Consider the following 20941-nt stretch of genomic DNA (forward strand, 5'->3'; position numbering starts at 1 on the left):
CTTCGTTTTCAGAGCTGCCCTCCCTTACCTGTTCTCACGGCTGATTGGAGCCACACATGTACACAACACTGTAGTAGTATTCAAACTCAACAGACTGCAAGACCTTTTTGTGCAATTCTTCCTTTTCAAGGACCCACAAATCTGAATTTTTTTCCAGACTTTTTGGAGCATGAAAATGGTGGCAAAATATTTTAAATGGCGTCCCTGTGCTTGCCTGCCATGCAATTAGAAGTTATGTGAATAGTGCTTATGACATAGCATACTAAAGCTGAGTCTGAGTAATGTAGAAGTGATCAGTGGCGTTAACAATCCAGGCAGCTGCTAAAAAGAATGACTTATTACTTGATGACTTACTTAAAAGACTTATTTCAGCTCACACAACATCACATATTTTGCATCCTGTGCATGAATCGGTGTTAGCGAGGGAAAGGGAAAATTATGTGCGACAGATTGCTGACTCACAAGCCCTCACACACATTTGGAGAAAGTAGTGCCGATCATCCCTTTAGGCTGTTGTAAAAGGCTCCAAAGAAAAAAGCATCTATCTGGAACCATTTGGGGCTGAAAAATACTTTTTTTTAATTGGGAAAAAGTCCCTCAAGGGTTTTCTGTTAAATAACTATTGATAATGGATTTTTTGATGATAACAGATTGATAGATAGGATTTTTTTTTTATCTTAAAGGGGTACTACACTGATTTTTACTTATCAAAGCCAGTTTACTTGTCATGGTTAGTTGCATTATTGGAAATGTAGGAGAGTGTTTTTGGAGATTTATGCACACAGTCTTAGTTTTGACCATTATTTTTTTTGACCAATCTGTCTGCCTCAAAAGTCCCACAACTTTATTGAACTGCGATAAAAAATCTTGCGTGGTTTTTATATAAATCTGTATCTCTGTAATCTAAGATCAATAGCAATTTCCAAAGGGACAGTTATATATTGCAGTAAACTTGTATCTCTCAATGAGAAATAATAGTTTTCATGCAGAATTGCGTAGTTCATGTACATTTATCTCTATCAGTTACTGAACTCTGCTGCTGGGCCACACAGAGTTTGTTTAAGCTGCTGTAACTTAAACAAGGGCAAAGAGCTGACAATTCTGTGCATGAAACTTTTATGCACAATTCAACCCCATATATCTACAGTTTAAAAGCCCAAACCATGCAAGAGCATTCAGAAGCCCTGTAGCTCATTTGAAGCTGTGACTCACTACAGACCACTTAGAGCACATGTAACTTTCCACCTAAATCACTGCAGTCAGAGACAAAATATGTCCACCTCTGACCAAGTAAGACTAAATTGTAAGACTAAAATGCGATCTTTGTAACAGCAATGGAGAAATTCAAGAAACCATGTGAGACATCTTATTTGTGGTTTTCTTTTCCAAGTGATCAACGTAATGTGTTCATCCTGAGAGATGTGGGCTTTTTCAGGGCGGGGATTGTGGAAGACTGGACTTTTGAGTCGCTTCTGTCCTCTCACATGCTCAATAGAGACAATATACTGATCAGTGTGTATCTGGCACACAATATCCCAGATGCAGTGTTGTAACAATGCAGCTCGTTGCTGAAAGCCGGCGTTTTCATTGCACCTTGGACAGTAACCTGCACCGATTGACCTAAGGGTGGCGCTACAGCGTGTGTTGAGGTGTTGGATTATGTGAAACCTTGGTCACTGATGCGTCTCATCTCATTTGCCTTTACAATTTCAGAGCTGCGCTCATCAGCTGAAGTCTGCATATAGCAGCGTGCGGTGACCGCCTGTATCACGGCCTTTGAAAGATGACTCGTAGCATGGCACGACTCACAAATCACAGCACCTCAGTGTACTGCACATATATGGCACCATCAGTGCTTTCACAACCTGTTGAACGCTTCATGGCCAGGTGAAGTTAGAATAAAGTTGTATTGTTTGTTTTTCTTTACAGATAAATATGCTTAATTTGCTATTCATGTGATGGTTTTTTTTGAAGTATTACTTAAACCCAGCCATCCACTCATCACACACACACACACACACGCACTTAAGATCACGTAACTTTATTTAATAGCCTGTACAGGCCAGTGGGCGGGCCTCTGACTCCGGACGCGCTCCGGCTGCAGAGAAGTCCCCAGTCAGCCTCCGTCTGTGTCGGGGACGGGACGCGCTCTGACCGCCGCTCAGTCAGACGCAGACGTGAGGTGTGTTTGTGGGCTGGGCTGGATCAGGGTCTCCGTTTATCCGACGTGCACCGGTAACAGTCATTTGCAGGCTGAGTCGGCAGCGCAGTTTCATCTCTGGGCAACTTTTTGGATTGTAGGACGTCGGTTTTTGTTTTGTTTTTTTTGCCGGTGAAAGCCCCTTTTCCCACATGTGTCGGTCTGGATTCGTCTGACCCTCCCTCCACAGAGTAAGGTTAGTGTCCAGCTTTGTGTTGTCCGAGCTAACGGCGCAGTCCACCGGGTCCGATTTGTTACTTGTAACGGTTGTCACAAATCTAGCTTAACGTTAGCTAACAGCGACGGTTGAAAAATGAGTAATGATGCTCTTTATCGCGAAAGAAAGGAAAACATAGTTGACTTAAAATAACTCTTTTCTTTTCACCAAATGTCTTTACTCAGCTTAGTTTGCTTCACAGCATTTAAAGCAGCTGTTAAAAAAATAGACCTATTTTTTCCCCCCCTCGGTGTATGACATCCAGTTTGTCACTAACTAACCAGCTAAACCAGGAGTGCTTCTTCTTTTATGGCTAACCAACATCAAAATAACAATTAAATAAGCCTTAACTACAGGTACATAACATTTTTGTTAACAACAAGCACCACTGTAACGAACCACCGTGTGCCACTGAGTGTATTTTAAGAGGATGACATTTTCTCTGGTATTAATATTGTGTGAAGCTGTTTGGTAACTTATTGTATCTGGACCCTATTAATGAAGCTTAGTATGTACAGTATTCACATAGCTGCATGGAAAACAGCTGTTCGTTTGGGGTATATACAGTACAGGCACACTACTACATCTGAAAAATGAAAACATATTGTATAATCTGAGGGGGGTGAAATATGACTGGGGCCTAAAAGTGACAGGGTAGTGCCGGAGGTGCTCTTATGTATGAGGGGGCAAATAGGCTTCTCAAAATTAGTGAGAGATACTGGATTATGTGATTGGGCAAGACACCAAATTCACACCCGACATGGCAAGGCTCTTGCTTCATTAAAATCAGGATTTATATGCATATTAATGTCTGAGTGACCGATGCCAAGTCGATGGCAACCGTGTCACTTTGTTCAGGGACCTGATCCCAAAATATTGCTTGTAATTGAAAAGAGTTTTGCAAGTCGTGTCAGTGTCCAAATGATTATCCTGTGTCTCCATCTACGTATGCTCAGTGCTGAGGCTTGAGCCATTTTGCTGGCTTGCTGCGTCAGTGCCGAGGTTGGCCCAGCAGACATGAATAGTGATGAGGATGTGTGCTGACAGCTGAGTGGGACAGGAAGGGCTGCTCCATGACTGACTGAACTGGGGTGTTCACTGCACCATATGCTCCTTTTTATATCATGCTGCTAAACATTTGGGCCAGCCTCATGACTCATGTTATCTTCTTCTCCCTTTAGCTAATTTTTAGTCCTGTCTCTACAGTAAATGTTATAACCTGCATTTATATCATGGGCTAGATCAGTTAGTGTAATCCATTTTGGTATAAGGCCTGCTCCCATGGAAACAGAGGTCAGAGGTCAATCATGATTCCTCTCTTTTCTGCACTGTGACGGCCCCCTCTTGATAACTATGTCACTCACTGTATGGATATTGTAGTTTTGGTGAAAAGCTACAACAACCAGAGATATAATCAGAAATTCAATCAGTCATCACACAGTCCAGTCCAGAGGTCCAGAGTCTTTTAAGTAGTCATGCTATCAGTATCATATGTCATCATATCATAACTATTAAATTTGTTAAGGTGAGGGAGCACGCACCTGCATCAGTGGTACACTGTCTATGCAGCCACTGTTGGTGTTTTATGTTAACCTAGAAACTCAGAAGAATGCTTCGTGGGTATCAGGTTGTCGGGTTTAACAGATCATAGTGTGGTTCACCTAATACATGGATTTGCATGGGATGTGCACAGAGATTGTGGGTACTGTCTTGGTGCTACTCAGCAGTCCTGGCACTTAATGTAGTAAAACATTGTATGTAATATGAAGAAACTCTCTGTCTCATAATTTTGTGTTTGTCACAAATCAGATTAATCTCATATTATTTTTTATAAAATATAATATACTTGTTATCTCATAATTATGAGATTTCATTATTATGAAAATCTTCCTCACTCACTGGTATCACAATCCTCTTGACACTTCTGATTTTTTTACTCTACTCCACTACTGATTTGAATGCAAAGAGTATCAGTTTACAGCATTATATTTCACCTTTAAAAGTAAATTGAGCAATAGGCCTTCTGGGGATTTCTTTTTCTGAAACACAACTGTCATCACTGGTTTTCTGTTTTTGCTTAAGCAGTGCTGTGTCTGGGTTTTTGTACGTCTTTGCTGAAACTATGCTGTGGTGAAGGTTAGTTAACTGATGACACACAGCTTCGGCTCTGATGTTACAGAGCATGTTGTTGGGAAAGTAGGTTAGTGGGCCATGTCCTGCAAGCTTAAACTGAGTGCTAGTCTGAATATTGCTAGAGCTGCTTAGTGTGACTGGGCATGCACAAATGGTGTAGGTCCACGCAACTGCAAAGGGATCATTTCTTCCCTCTGTCTCTTTAAGAAAGCAGAGCGGCACTCCACATAGAATGAATGTTGAATGTTCAGCCCGTGTTGATTCATCTCAAACACACATGAAATGGAATGAAATCTGACAACAGGTTGACTAACGTCACACGGTGCAAATTACTAAACCCTGTCTACGTTAAACACAAGTGGTCTCACCCCTTTCTGTGTGAGCAGCCCATTGTTGTCATTTACATTGTGTCAATATTCACATTTTACTTACTTACATGGACATGTTTCCTCTAAAAATATTTCAAACCTTTGGAGTCATGGTGGAAGAATTAGTCTTGTATATGAAAACTTTCATGTTACTTGCTTTGTACTTGCTTCCTGTATGGTACCATATCATATTTATGGTTGCTGCTGTTTTTCACACTTGGCTAAAACTATAGTTAGCCTTGGGAATAACAGACTTGATCTTGTGGCATATTCTCTCTCTCTCATATAGCTCAATTTAAAATTGAAACTGTATTCTTCAGGAAACTGCAGGCTTGAAAAAAAATGTAAAACTTGAAATTCTCCAGGTTTGTTCCAGAAAGATCAGTCATCCCATATAGAAGAGACACCTGACCTCAACATCAGAGGCATGCTTATTTAGACAGAGCAACAGTGAAAACATTTTTATTGTAGGTCATAAAACAGGAAAAGCTGAGAGAAATGAGAAACAGGCACTATGACTATATTAAACAGGCATTTAAAGTGTTTGTGATTTTCATCAAAACCAGGCTAGAGTTCCCTGCTCCTTCACAGCCTGTCACAATAGTTCCTGATGTTTCAAGTGTTTTTATGCCCTTTGTCCAACCCTTTGCACTTTTCCAAGTATAGCAAGTCCTGGAAGACACTGACCTGCTTGAGCGAAGGTGAGACTGTTTGTGACAACTGTAATAAACAATATTATCAAACACAAACAAGCAGTACGTTCAGTGGGTTATAGGTGTTATGTTGTTCTGTGGAGAATATTTACTTGATGCTTATTATTACTCACCCACAGAAAAAAGAGACTGAAAGCTAACATACATTTTGCCTATATGTCCAAAACTGTTCAAATGGGCAGGAAAAGACAATGAAACAAGGAAACATGTAAATGTATTAGCAGTGTAAGACTTTTAGTTTCTGGTGAAGACAACATGATTAAGGCCAGGCCTGACCTTACTCCACACTTCATAGACTACTAAAAACATTACCTGAGTGACTGTGAGAAAGTTAGACAGTAGATTAAATAAAGTAGATAAAATAGATTGGTAGATAAAATTGTAATATAGTAATAGACATTATGTACCTCTTGAAGTTAAAGAAAAATTAAATACACAAAGGGAAAGCACAGTAGTTCATGAATTACATTATGATAAGTAGCCAGGCATGCATCTTAAGAAGAACTTATTTATTCACTTATTGATTTATTGAATTTATTGAATGATTTATTTTTCCTATTTGATTGTTATTTGTTATTATTATGTGATTGCTGTACTATGCACTGCCTCTGCTACCTTCCTTTGTTTAATGGACTCATTGGGACAATTAGATGAGCAGTGTGGTGGGTTTCATGTGGGATGAATGTGGAAATTATACAGTCCTGAAATTATTTACAATTTAGTACTAATGTTATATTAATATTTCTGTTTTACATCTGAATTTCTGTTTGTATTTATATATGCTCTGACAAAAACAAAATAAAACCTATAAAATAATTATAGATCAAATTTTTGTTTAGGCTTAATGTACTGTTTTATATCCATCTGTATGGTACAATGTGCTCAATACCACAGCATTTAGGCCACACTCTGCAGTTCTGAAATGTTGATCAACTTTGTTGAGTCAAGCCAGTAACTTCACCACACCATGCTGTGTCATCCTTACTGTAGTCTGAATATTTAGAATTGTCTGGACTGTAGGCTTGACATGACTTGTCATACTTTTCTTGGAATATTCATGGTGAATCTCCATTAGGGAGGTAGGAACCTTTGATGCCTTGAGAGAGGAAAGTTGTCTGAAGAGAAACATGGGCATTCCTCTTTGCTCCATACTCCACTGTACTGTTGCCTGCCTTGGTGAGGTTGGCTTCATTTGGCCAGTGGAACTATGTTGCACATGACTCTTGAGACTATGCCTGGTATTCATGTCACCCTCTTTAACCTTGCAACTATGACAGACAAAATGTTCAACTCTGGTTATATAACTGCCTCTACAGACGTCATCGTCCTTGCTGCTGATCTCTTGCTCCAAAGCACACAGTTATTGTCCTCAGTCGCTTCAGGCTCAGATCTACTGGGGCATGATTAAGACATTTAGCCGCTTTTTTTTTTTTAAAGTTCACTTATTCCAGCTCTAAGACATATCACATTATGTGAATTTGCTTCCTCCCTTTTTATTCATAGCATGAAATGAGTGGCATTACATGAGATAAACATCTGAACATTTTGTGTGAAACCTCTACAAAGATGCCACTGTAATACACCAGGATCTCCATTCAACAAAATCTATGGCTGCGACCTGAAATTTTCTACTTTCGAGGTAGTTTTCTTTATTCGATGGCGTGAATATCTCATCTACATAAATGAGGTTCATTAGGGATCATGTGAAATTAATTCCGCTACTATCTGAGTGCTACGCTGTCTGCTGCACATTCATTTTTTTCCCACTTGTCTATGAGTCCATGCTTTTTTCTGGATACCCTGTCTATTTTACATAGCTGATTCACAGGACTCGGGGTCCAGCTTTTCCTTCACGACAAAAGGTCACTGTCAAGAATCGGGTGTGGCCATACTTTGTGTTTCAGATGGAGAAAAAAAAAAGGTTTCACAATATGTGTGGGCCCAGCCCCTGTGTGTGACCTAGATGTGATTCAGATCTTTAGCTCAGGGTGTTGGCTGCATGTGCATTACACCGCGGTTTGTTTTCGTGGAGTAAAATACACAATGAAGCAGAAGACCATAAACGGGCATGTCAGGTTTGATGCTGAAATGAAAAGAGCACTCCCAAAACAGATTCCTCAGTCCTTTTGATCTTGAGTAGGTCATCTGCAACCTGTGATGTCAAGAGGGAAAACCTGGTCATTACAGTGACAGAGAAATGGGGAGTTCACACACCATGGTGACACTCGGGTTTTATTTTGAGGCTGGGTCCAGAAAACAAGAGGAAACATGAATTACTTACATTTAGCCAAAACATACTACATGATACTACAACCTCCATTCTCTGGCATGTACACTGTAGAGTAGAGGTTTTCCAATTCCATGAGGATTTATGTGATTTATATTCAGTATTATATGCAGTATTTTGAATATTTTGTTAATATAATATGCATCTTTTGAGAGCCCACAGAAATGTGTCATACTTTTTGGAAATCTGTAGAGAAAATCTGTTCCTCCATCCACAGTGAGGTCTGAGGACAGGGTCTTTGACAGAGCTGGAAGTGATTTACAGGTTTGCTCAAGGACACTTCAGCAGGGTGAGCAAATCATGAATCACTGTCACAGTGAAGCATGAGTTCTCCTCTCACTACACAAATCTGCTTTGCCGTTAGTATGAGCTGTTATCCTGAATAATGTGTGCACATAATTCCACTCACAGAGATTGTGGTCTTTTTAAGCATCCAAATTAGCTGTATTTCATTGTTCTTTAATCAGGCATCAGTGTGCCAACACTCAGTGATTGTGAAAACTAGTCAGTGTGATTATTTTTTTCTTCCAGACAACTAATCAGCCAGTCTTTTATCATTAAAAATGTAGATGCTATTAACCCACTTTCTTCACAAGCCATCTATTGTGATTATGTGTACGATATATATATGTTTTTGTGAAAAGGCCCTCAGGTGAAAGACAGATGTCATCTACGTCTGATTTTGTGTCCTGTAGTTCAACTAAAAACTTAATTACATAAAAACACATGAAATATTAATGGGGAGCTGTCAATAATGTAACTTTATATGTCAAATGCTCTTTTAATGTGGAAATGGAAAATGCCTGCAGTCCTGTACTTTTGGTCTCTTTGGATGAAAAGTTAGACAGAATGATATTTGGTCATAATGCAGTTTAGTATCTGGTATTTGTCTACCTGTTCCCTCAAAGAGATGAAAGCTTTTCAATACAAGCTGCCTTCTTCTATTAATAATAACCTGAATTTAACAAGAGAGATTTTTGTGCTTTCAAGAGGAAGCTTTGGAAACATGGACAGCAGAGTTTCATAATAAGGAAAATGAAATAGCAATAGATAGGAATGGAGACATAAGGTCATTTTTTCCATGGACTGCTTGTGGAAGGCTATTTGAGTTCAGAGCCTGTGCATAAGAGAGTGGCTGCTTGTGGTTTTACAGACACTCACTGATGAATTCATAATGATGATATTATCCTTGCTATCAGCTCAAAATGTTTCTTTGGAGGGAATTGTAAAATAATCAATACCCTTCAACATTAATTTAAACAAAGATTTTATCTAGAATCTGAGTTTGAGACAGTGTTACAAAGAAAAAGCTGCATTGCCCTTTCCACCCGTGCCCTAGAATTGTGACCCACATATTTGCCCACACACTGCCTTAGGTAATTGCATCTTTTCCTGAGCAGCAGCAGACAATAAAAGGCCTGAAATAATTTGGTGATTCATTTGGAATTGTTGAAAGAATATAATTATAAGAAAATTTGAGAGTAGCTCTACCTGGTGAAAGGATGTTTGTTTTATAGTTCTGCTTTCTCATTGAAAGGATGCGGCCACCCACTGTGAGGCGGTGCTGTGCGGTGAATGTGTAATTACAAGGCACTTTGAGAAAAGTATCATCACAATCATCGATGGATGTTGTTGAATAAGCATAAAAAGTAAACACAGAATGAGTGAAAAAAAAAAAAACTTACATAAAATGTACAGTTAGACTGAACAGGAATGAGCTCACTGCACACTAAATTTATATGGTTAATTAATCAGTTATTTTTTAAATTAGTATCAATCCAGTGTTTAAAATGTCTCCAGTCATTTTCACAAGTGGTTTTTTCCAAAATGCCAAAATGTCATTGCCAAGGTTTGCTAAGATGAAATGTAAAAATGTATAGTTATATCAATGGTATTTTTGCATGAAAATTTATCAGAATGATTAATTATTCAAATAGTAATTTCTTGATTGAGTAACTGATTCAGCATCTCTCAGGTTGTTTACACAGATGCAGTTATGGAGAACATGGGGAAAGGGCATGTGTTTTTCCCTTAGTGCACAGCAGGTGAGGATGTGTTAGACTCTATTGTGACAGGATTGTCCAGCGGGTAGAGCTCAGTCAGTGCAAGGGTTCAGCTGTTGCCCAAGGGGGGATTAGTGTGAAGCTGCTGCTTGGTTGAGACAGACAACGCTTGTGGGAAAACACAGCTCTGGAGGGGCACAATGATTTGTTTCTCTACTGACCAGTGCCTTTTTTCTATTAGCTGCTCCATGGAGGAAAATGCTGTTTGGGGTTAGAAATGCCCCAAATAGTCCATTCTGTGATTTCTTTCCAATTTCCTTGCTCTTCTGTTTGATAAGGTCTGAAGTTGTAGCCAGTGGTGCTCCATCTAGACTGAATTACATGGTACCAAATGTCCTTGAGTTGAACATTGTGTAAACTTAGAGCTAGCCAACAGTGTAAATGGATAGAAAAATGGTTATGTAGAAATGAGCCACCATTTCCTGTGATAAGGTGATTTTCTTCAGTTGCTGCAGGTGGAACATCTACTGCTGATGTGATGTTCTTATCTCTCTGAGAGAAGACAAAGCTCAGGAGCATTCAGCAATATCAATCTTTCCATAAGTAAGGAAATCTTATGTTTTTATCATCTATTTATGATTGGCAACTATCTAAAATAAGGCTTTAGCTATCCTACCTCATCTACATCTGTAAAATCCTAATCTGTGAATTTACGGTATTAATTTGAGTCTTTATATCAAATACTATCTAATATAAAACACAGGGAGTTATTAATTCAATAACTCAACAGTAAATGATCTCTTTAGCCTATCTTTAAGCCCAGTATTAATAAGGCATCACTGCTGTTACAATGTAGTGAGAGTGAGTTTAGGTTGTTATAATGAGAAAAGCATACAGCCAGAAAGGTTGTCTGCCACTTTATTAATATTCATTAGACTAACAAATGGGTTTGTGTATGAAAAATATCCTAGACTTGAGGAAAATGGAAACCAGCGGCTCAATGGACATAGCTGCCTTGGTTGGGGGAAAATAGACACCACACATTGTTACCATGGGAACACAGAGCGAACAGCAGTGCCACAGTCTAATTAATGACAGTCAGTGCCTCAGCAGAGGGCCACGATGACATCATCAATACCAGTATCACAGATGTAGCTAGAGGCAATATGGCTTAATGTCTGAGTGATTATCAAAATAATCCAGTTTTTCACTAATGTAAAGGCAAGCAGTCTGGACAATGGTACAGGATGTAAAGAACCTAATACTGAGCATTTTTTATGTGGTGAGGCCTGCTTATGAGCACTAAATGTCATCTCATTATCCAATAGCATGACCTACATAAAAGAGCGGAACTAATCTCTATGTAGGCGGATGGTGAATAATGCAGTAAAATGTGGGAGATCTTTATGAATCTTAGATGTCTCACACTTGTTGGTCGCTGGCATAGCAACAATTTAGTTTAGAATGATCTTATATCATCAGTCTGGCATTGGTCACTTCCTCAGCAATGTTTTAGTACCAATTTGTGCATGTATTTTCTATTGGCATCAATTCATTTTCTTACATAACAAGCAGCAGCTGACCCTGCATGTCAATAAACCTTTTTGAGTTACTCAAAGATACCACTTTAGCGTGGCACTTTAAAGGGAGGACATATTAGGTGAAGTATGTATGTAAGACTTCAGAGTTTACAGCCATGCACGTGAGGCTGCACTTTGGCACAGCAGTACTTTGAGGTAAATCCTAATGTCAGCATGCCAACATCATCAAATCATCACAAAGACAATGCTAACATGCTGATGTTCAGTGGGTTTAATATTCACCATGTTAGTTACCCATGTTAGCATGCTAAGATTTGCTCATCAGGACTAAGCACAAAATACACATGAGGCTTATGGGGGTGTTGCTAGTTTTGCAGATATTTGCCGATACTGACTGACAGACAAACATTGTCATCCTTAGAGCTAATCACTGCAAGTTTGGCCGCACTATACCATCCCATCCAAAGGTAATTATTTGTCAGGGACACAGTAGAAAGTCTTTGCGCTGTGAATTGTTCAGTTAAGAGCTACAGAAATCATCAGGCCGTTAAAGAACATTAATGTCCTCTGTGGCTGGTTAAGCATTATGCATGCTTTATTGGAGCTTGAAGGAAATTAAAAAGCAAGCAAAAGTGTTAAAGTTACTTTGCAGGAAATATAGGGAATGAATCACTAACATGAAACACTGTTCAGAAAAGGAGCCAGACTCTAGACAGGTTGGTAAATACGAATGTGCTGTGTGCAGTTTATTGACATCATGTTGCATGATTCTTGTGTGTTGAAGGTCAGTTTTTAGACAGTTACCTCTCATCTCCCTATGGAGCCACACTGTCTCCCTGTGGCCTAATTATAACTTGTTTCAGGAGTTTTCAACTCCAGCCTCACTTATTCATTATCTATGCCTTTTGTCTTTTTTTCATTTCTGTGAAACACAGTCTCTTGCACCTTTCTGTATCAAACGTAAACTTCAGAACCTCGATGTCAGCTAGTGGTTTTCAAGATCTGATAGCCAATATATATAGCCAATAATATAAACCAAGACAGATCTTGTTATCTCACTTTTTACTTCAAATTCAAATAATGATTCAGAAGTTATTTTTCATTTAGTAGATTAACTATACACACATTAAAATCTACATTTAGTCTGAGGATGCAGTCAAAATAGAAAACCTTGAGTGTGGATTGTTGTTGTTTCTGTTCTTACTGTTCTGTTCATGCAAGATCACTTTACTATTTCACAGTAAAATGAATTTCACTGTGATTTATGAATTGTTCTTGTTATAGTGTGCGTTATAGCTGTTGTATGGGTTTATACTTATCGAGTGGAAGGGAATGTGTTGTAGTGTTGACATTTTTTCTGGCAATTTTTGACATAAGAAACCATAGAATATGGTAGAATAGAATAAAATTGAATAGATCTAGCTAAATGAAAACATTTTAACTGTGCAAACATGGGTTCATATTACAAAAAATCCAAATTTCCCTCTTTTTTGATGTAAATAAAGAAAAATCTGTAGTTGCTTTCAAATCTAATTTCTTCAGCAGTGCAGACAGTGAACATGAATATATGTTGGTAGTGGTAGAGTATCCATACAAAAACTGAAAGCTGCTACACAAAACCTTGTTAAGTAATCAGACTTGACTAAAACATAAATGATTGCTATTATTTACTTACAACACCATTTAACTTTGCAAGCTTGGCTTTAAAATGACTTTAGTTTTGGTTCAGCCCCATGGTTGCTGCTAACAGTAGAAACACGTAGTTGCAGGTAAAATGACACATGCGTCGGTAGTAATTTCATACTCTTTTATACATTTCAGGTGGATGAAATAATTTTGTTTCTGGTCTTGGTTTACTCTGGCTAACAGCATATTTTGCATAGTGTCTGTGTCTCAGTTGGGTCACTTTTGTAATATCCAAACAATTTCCATATAGTTTAATTTGAATGGATTTCTTTTACCAACAATTTCCTCATTCTGGAGGGTACAGTAACAATAATACATTATTCCTGATGTATTATACATAGTGTTATTTTTATCACATGGTGGTTACCTAATACTTACTGATGGTTGGCTGCAATGTGCAGGCAAACTGCAGCCTGATTAGCTGCACTGTACTGAACCTTATGTGCTGCGACCTGATCTGCTACATTTCAGCAACACCTATAAGTTACCATAGTTACTGAAAAGAAAATGATAAAGCCATTTGGCTTTGCCCAGCCTTACCTACCAACTCAGTATCTGTCATCCACCTGCCTTTCATATCTTGTAGACATGAGAGAAACTGGAACACCCGTGTGATACACAGTGGGAGCTCCACACAGAAAGAGCCAACATTGGGAATTGAATTTGGCCAGTGATGTGGGGGGCCTCTGTGGTGCCTGATGGCCTTACTGTGTTTAGTCTGTCTGAAATGCAACATGTTTGAAGGTTTCAACCAATACAGAGGTGCAGAACAAAGATTTTCCTGTGTTATTTTGTCTACTTTTACCTTTCTATAAGAAACCTATTTTGGCTGCTTCGTTAGAAGCTCAGCAGACAACTATCTTAGCACGCAGCACAAGTTTAAGACTGTGTGCAAGAGATGCCACTGTACTTACAGGCACAACAGTTAAGTTGGAATAATGCCAAAGATTCAATATTCCATTTAGCACAAAGATGTGGTCATTTAGTTTACGAGGTATAAGTCACTGGATGACCAGAGAAACTGGCTGTGCTACTGTTACACCATGTCTCACAAACTGGTTAAAAGTATATCATACTGGTGCCATATCATAAGCCGGATCAGTCGTCAAGATCTGGACTTCTGCAACAGCTGCAGTCTGAATCGGCTGTGGGAAAGTGTGACTCATTACATGAAGATGGTCATTGAGACAAGTGGTCTGCATATCTGACATTGTCTCAGCTGTGTGTCTCAAGCTTATGGTCATCCAGAGAGAAACTCATAAAATGTTAAATAAGGAGGACTGGCAGAGCCAGAGGTTTGCTTTGACTTTGAAGTCACATGTCCACAGATTTCAGTTTTCTGTTTGGGTAGCAACAAATTTTCTTTTGTTTGTTCAGCTATCTTAATGATAAAATCTGTCTATTTCAAGAATAAATTCTGTAAAAAATCTAAAACATATATAAAGATTTTTGTGCAGCTCAGATTATAGTGCAGCCACAGTATTTACTATTTCATTATATTACATCTTAAAGCTTTGACAACATTATTGATTAAAAATGATTTGCTAAAAATGTTCAAAGAACCTTTTTATACTCGCAGGCCATTGCTCACCATCTCCATTATGAGAGTCTCCATTCATCTAATTGAGAACATGCACTTAAGGTTTTCCGGTCATATACTGACGTGTCAAAGCAGGGGATTCTCATGTGCTCTGTTGTCTGTACTCTCCACTCACATGACAAGTGGCCTTTATCACGATACCGTCTATTAAGGAAACTCTTCTCTGCAACCCAAACATCCAGGATTGAATGGAAAGGAATTGATAGTCATCTGAGGTGATATAAGAGATGGCATCATCAAAAAGGACCTACAAAACTGAGTTGTGACACTCAGCACTAAGGCTTTGTCTAAACATCAAAATCTGCTTCAGAAGTACACATTCCTTGTCAGATATGTCAGACATAACTAAAACAATACAGGCCAGAGGGAAAAATCCTTTAGGGATTATCATGATTTACAAACAGTAGAAGCTGGTGTCCTGATGGATCAGTGTCATAAGAGTCCTACCATGTACAGTTAGTTATATTCCTAGTTTGATCTGATTTTGGACCAGTATTATATGTCACTCTCCACACATGCTTGTTAACCATGCTAGCAGTTTGGCTTTATAGATGGAACTGTCATCCACCACTTTGGTCCAGACTGAAATATTTCCAACAATGATATTTGGTACAAACATTTACCCCTCCCACATAAACAGTAGTAACTTTTCATCAAGCACCATCATCGGGTCAAATTCCTCATTTGACCAATATTTCCATTTATGAACAAATTTCAGCAAAAATAATGACATTAATATTAAAGTTTACTACAGAGACTTGCATACTCGCCGATACCCAAGTAGTCCAGCATTTTAGGCAGTATCGGAAGCATCTCTGATACCAGTACTGATATTGGAACAACTCTAAAAAACAGACTAAAGCACACTAATTGGCTAAGTCAGCAGTTACTAATGTTTTCTAATTCTTGGCCCATTTGAAAACTTCAAAAATGTTGCCAAAAAAATTCTAAAATTGTACTGTTTTGCAGCCCACAGGTTGGGAACCACCAACCCTCTGATACGACCCAAAGGGCTGCGGTGTTTCCTGAAATATTGCCCCTATGGCGGCAGGCCTACTGGACCTTGGTTGTCATGGTTACAATAATAAACACATGGTCTGTACCAAGAGTGGTGTACCTACTTTTGTCGCCATGGTTACTATAATAAGGATCATGGCTTGGTTAGGTTGAGGCACAAAAACGGTGTGGTTAGGTTTGGGAAAATATCATGATTTGGGTTAAGATAAGTTCTTCCTCAACATTAGACAATCTTTGTTGTCATGGTTACAGTAATAACTGTTAAATTTGTCAGAACAATCATGGATAATAGAACAACGTAAACTAAGCAAACATGGCTTTCCTGTGTCATATTCCCATAGTTTGTTGAGCCATCCATCCACCCCAACCTCCTCCTGATGTGGACTTTGTCGCTCTACATACTTCGTCACCGCACTTTTCCCTTTGCTTCTGTAATAATTACTACGGCCGCTATATGCCACCTATTAACAAAACGTAACTATGGGTCATAATAACCAGCTGCACAGACTACCTATTTTGCTCATTTTCAAAGGAGGGCAGTCTCTAATATTGTGAGCAGTGGTGGCTTAAGGTTAGAGAAGCAAGCATGTGAAGGGATCAATTCCCAGACTGGCAGGATTACATTTGGTATGGAAAAGTGAAAAAGCAGCGATTGCCCGCCCCTCATTAACACCACTGTGGTGGCCCTGAAAAAGGCCCTTAACTCCAACTGCTCTATTGGAGCCGCTTAGTGGTCAGCAGGTCAAACTGTGATTGTACTGGGCAGGTGTTAATGTGATCAGGGCGTATAGATAGATAGATAGATAGATAGATAGATAGATAGATAGATAGATAGATAGATAGATAGATAGATAGACAGACAGATAGATATAGCTCAAATATAATTCCAGTGCCCTCCTGACTTAAGAAGCGTACAAGACTTGGGAACTTGGGACTGTGGGAAGTCTCAGGGTCACACATTTAACAACTAACTCACTAAGATAATATTGTTTCTTTTCAGATTTTGCTCTGTTATTAGCAAAAATATAGAATCACATTCAGGTTTATCATAAGAAAAAATAAAAAAAATAATAATAAACAGTCCGTTCTTCTTAGATAAATGTGGACCTAGCCTAGTAGATTAAGGGCTACTTGTCATGCCTCCATGGCCAAGTGGTATTAGGCTTCACTTCAGACCGTACCATTCACAATTTCACACCCTTTGTAAACTGCGTTGCAAACCCAAATGACACATATAGGCAGTTCTTCATTACAGCTCTCTAAATGGCTCTCAGTGTGCTGCTATTATGCATTAAGCACGTGTTAAAGATTACAGTCTCCCCCTCCTCTCGGTCGGTAAAGGTTTCTTTCGGTTGTGTTGCACAGCCGACTGCTTATGCTGCTGTCGTCGTTAGCCGAGTATTGAGCTACCAGCTGACCTACTTTCTCTGTTCTCAGCCACTCAGTCCTGTTTACAAGCCACTGCCAGCGGAGGATGTGGAGTACAGTGCCTGGAAAATAGACGGACACAGCCCACAAAGACCACGAATGGGAAATTTGGTCGTGTGTTGTTGATGAATTGGGACTGCCAAAGCCGCAGACAGCTCACCGGCGATTAATAACAACGCGTTATTAACTTAGGCGTTGTTATGCAATTTAACGCTTTCAGCGCTCTCTCCGGGTCAGCTCGGCGCTGGCAGCTGCGCTCAGCTGCTATGCTGTAGATCCAAAAAAAAAAAAAAAAATGACTCGATTGATTAAAGTTAAATGTGGATGTTTTTTCCTGCTGGAGACCCGTTTTCAAGGTACGTGAGATTTAATTTAAGCTTTCAGTTTCGCGTCACTCTGACAGAGGAGCGCAAAATGTTGTCATATCGCTGGCACCCGTTTACACTGTGGACAACATCAAAGTTCATGAGTGGCCTCTTTCCAAATTAAAGGGGAGGTGGTCGACCGCATGATTAGCCCCTGTCAAGACCCAGTTCATTCTTCTCTACAAGACTCAGACCGTGTAGGCTGAAGATAGATGTTGTCTATATCAGCAGCTACATAGACCCAGCGCTCTTGAATGCTGCTTACATGTTTTCAGCTCTCAGTCATCAAGTGCCCTGGTTACAAGGTTGAAATAACCTATTTTTCGCCCCCCCCCCCTTGTACCATTGCTGATGACATTCATGGCAAAACACTGAAGGGATATTCGTCACTGCCTCCTCAAAGACGCCAGATAGCAAAATGTTAAATGTCACAGGAAAAGAATTCCTTGAATAATTTCTCAGCAGGCTTAGGTCAGGCTGATGTTACCCAACCTGGCAGCTTTAAGTCTACTGGAGTTCACATTTCTTTGTTCCAAAGGCATTTTGGGCTCAATATTTGCCCATCTGACATATCTGCCATTGTTTTCTGTAGAGGGAGATTTCCTCTGTCTGACCCTGCCATGAAGTGTGGCAGCATTACTTATTTACCATGTACATACTAGGAAGTTAAAGGGTCATTGAGTGCACTCATTGGCCAACCCAGTGTTTTTCATTTGTAGGTGTGTAACCAAAGTGCCTCCTGTTTCCTTATCACTAACAGAGAGCTTTCCTTATGACAGAAATCACAACAGAAAACAGAGACCTTTTCTTTTTCAAACGGAGAAACTGGCCTGTTCTTACATGTTGATAGAAATGAAATTAATTTTATTTTAAGTATTTTGAATTTTTGTTTACGTTTACACTTTGTGTATGCACATCTGTGTATACTGTATATATGGACTAATATGTTATGACCGGCAGATGTATGTTGGTTAGAAAAATATTTAACCATAATAACCATCTTACGGGGAAATTAAGTAAATTAGTTTAATGTTGTATACAATCCAGACAGACTTAGAAGCATGTTAAAACAAATATAATGTATTGAATAAGTACAGAAATATGGTCTAACATGGTTTTTGTGTTTATGGACATTGCAACGTTCAATGAAGTGGCATTATGAAGTATTGGAAATGAACAATAAATAAATAAATAAATAAACATAACCAGATTGACTGAAACTAAATTTGTCGAGGCCCTGTTAGTGTTTACCTGACAGCTTGACCTCTCGACTCAAAACCAGATGCAGGTGGTCAGGCAGTGTAAACGTTAAGACAAGCAGACAGTAGTACCCTTGACTCTAGGGTTGGATTAACAAGTAGCCTAAACTCATCTATCAGCACAGTGAGCTCTCTGGCTAGAATACCATAACTTTTTAAAGAATGTTGTTGCCTTTCAGACAGCTTGCAGATAGCCTTTTCTCATGAGCAGTCTATCATCTGATTCACGTGTATGTGTGTGTGTGTGTGTGTGTGTGTGTGTGTGTGTGTGTGTGTGTGTGTGTGTGAGCATGAGCATCATAAACCCTGTGAAAAAGTCCTCTGTTGACAACATTAGTGGTCAGCAGCATTTATTTGCTGGATTTATTGTGCATTGGTATTCCTGGAAAGATATTTTCCCTGTTATATCTAATGGCTTTATGAATATTGGCTCTTTATGTTTATTATGGACGGGCATGTTTTTGCTTGATCCAGCGAATTAAACACCAGACAAATAAAGCTGCATCATCACATGCATAAATCCAGCGCTGCTCCTTGATTTGGATTATTACCCATAATGACCCAATATGCCCAGAAATATTAAAGGCATGGCTACTACAATGTAAATGCTACAGTAAAATCTCTGATGGCTCTCAAATTTATATAGTAATAGTTCTAAAAACCCAAAGTAAGGAGAAAATACCAGTTGAATTAGATGCAAGGCAATTGTGCAAGTCATAACCCTAATTTGGGAGTTGTACAATAAATCATGGGCACTATAATTACACAGTTATTTTCTTCCCTATGTTATAGATCAACAAACTAGGTTTTTTTGGTCTTTATGCTTACAGTAGATTAAAGATAACTGCACTGCTGTATGAATTACGCAACAAACAATCTATGCCACAACAACTCTAAGCATTATGAGGTAAAAAAAATTGTACTCTCCTCTAATGTACAAAGGTCAATGATTTCTTAAGCTATGTGTGTGACTATAAAGTGTGTCACTAATAAGCATTCCCTATGTGTTAAAGCTGACAGTCATGTCAGCCACACCCCAGTCACAGAAGTCAAACAGGTATTTTGTCTTTGACAGCTACAGGGAAATATCTGCTGCCAACATCAGGACCCAACCTATCATCTGTGCCCATGCCCTTTACAAGCCACTTAGTGTAAAGTTACTGATGCTATCAACAACAACCGGTTTGCATGAGCGGTATAATTCATCAATAACTAAGAGCTACACACACATGTTGATAATCTGTAATGGATCTGTCAGACAGTGTTGCGCTATTTGGGATAGTTTTAATTTTAATTTAAAAGATGACAAACAGAGACAGAGTGTAGGTGCAGCATGTGTGTGACTCTCATTGTTCTAAGACCAGCAGCGGTGTGTGTTTAAAAAAGGGAAAGAAGCAAAAGTGAAGAGGGAACAAGGGCTTTGCAGATTTCCTTTTTTTGCAGTGGAGGATTATATCTTCAGCAAAAAGCGAGGTGTCTGGTGTTTGCTAATGACACTGCCACACTTTTTTCTCATCAAAGCTGTCAGTGGTTTTTAGTGACCGTGCATCGCTGTTTGAAATGAAAATTAGACTGGTAGTAACTTTTAAGATTTGTAGGATGTTTAGGAATGCAACACTGGATACAAACACTAAATATGCAACTACTTTTTGTCTCAGAAAAGCTAGTAGGAACATTTACTAGACCTTAAATTGAATGTACAAAGGGACGGCATTATATCCTGTAAGAGGCAGTTGAAGCAGCAGGTGTCTTTCTTCCATTAAACTGGAAAATGAAACATATGTTCTTTCAAGAAAAATGGTGTAATTCCTCCATTGAGTTTCCTCTTTCTAAGGTTTTATGCAATAAGAGAGTAATTTATTGTCAGAGCAATAGTCTCTGTCTCTTTTATAGCCTATTTACATACAGACCACAGTTTGGTCATGAACTTGAACTTCAGCATACTGACTTCTGCTATGAGTTCAGGTTGCTGGTTAAAGGCTTTAAATACCTGAGGGCCTAAGTGTAACCAGACTCTGGTGTTTTTTAGCTGTTAACCTTGCAAGGTGTGGATTAACCTCAATACATTAGAAGAAGGCAGGCTGATATGTGAGGTTTCATTTTACACAGCTTTGTAGAGTGAAG

The 20941-nt window shown here is 39.0% G+C and overlaps 1 protein-coding gene across 4 annotated transcripts in view; it reads left to right on the plus strand.

Moving 5' to 3' along the window:
• Positions 1-2028: 2028 nt before the first annotated feature.
• Positions 2029-20941, plus strand: part of npas2 (neuronal PAS domain protein 2) — a 40230-nt gene continuing 21317 nt past the window's right edge. Inside the window, exon 1 of one of the 4 annotated variants that reach the window (XM_071461362.1) lies at positions 2029-2396. The gene's annotated coding sequence lies outside the window, so the exon portion shown is untranslated. Of the gene's footprint in view, positions 2397-15310; positions 17550-20941 lie in introns of those variants that run through there. The other 3 variants (XM_071461359.1, XM_071461361.1, XM_071461360.1) reach the window with 3 other exon arrangements.

The sequence above is a fragment of the Trachinotus anak genome, unplaced genomic scaffold (assembly GCF_046630095.1).
Source record: "Trachinotus anak isolate AG129_WGS33_773 ecotype Australia unplaced genomic scaffold, CSIRO_AGI_Tana_v1 ptg000024l, whole genome shotgun sequence".
NCBI lineage: Eukaryota > Metazoa > Chordata > Actinopteri > Carangiformes > Carangidae > Trachinotus > Trachinotus anak.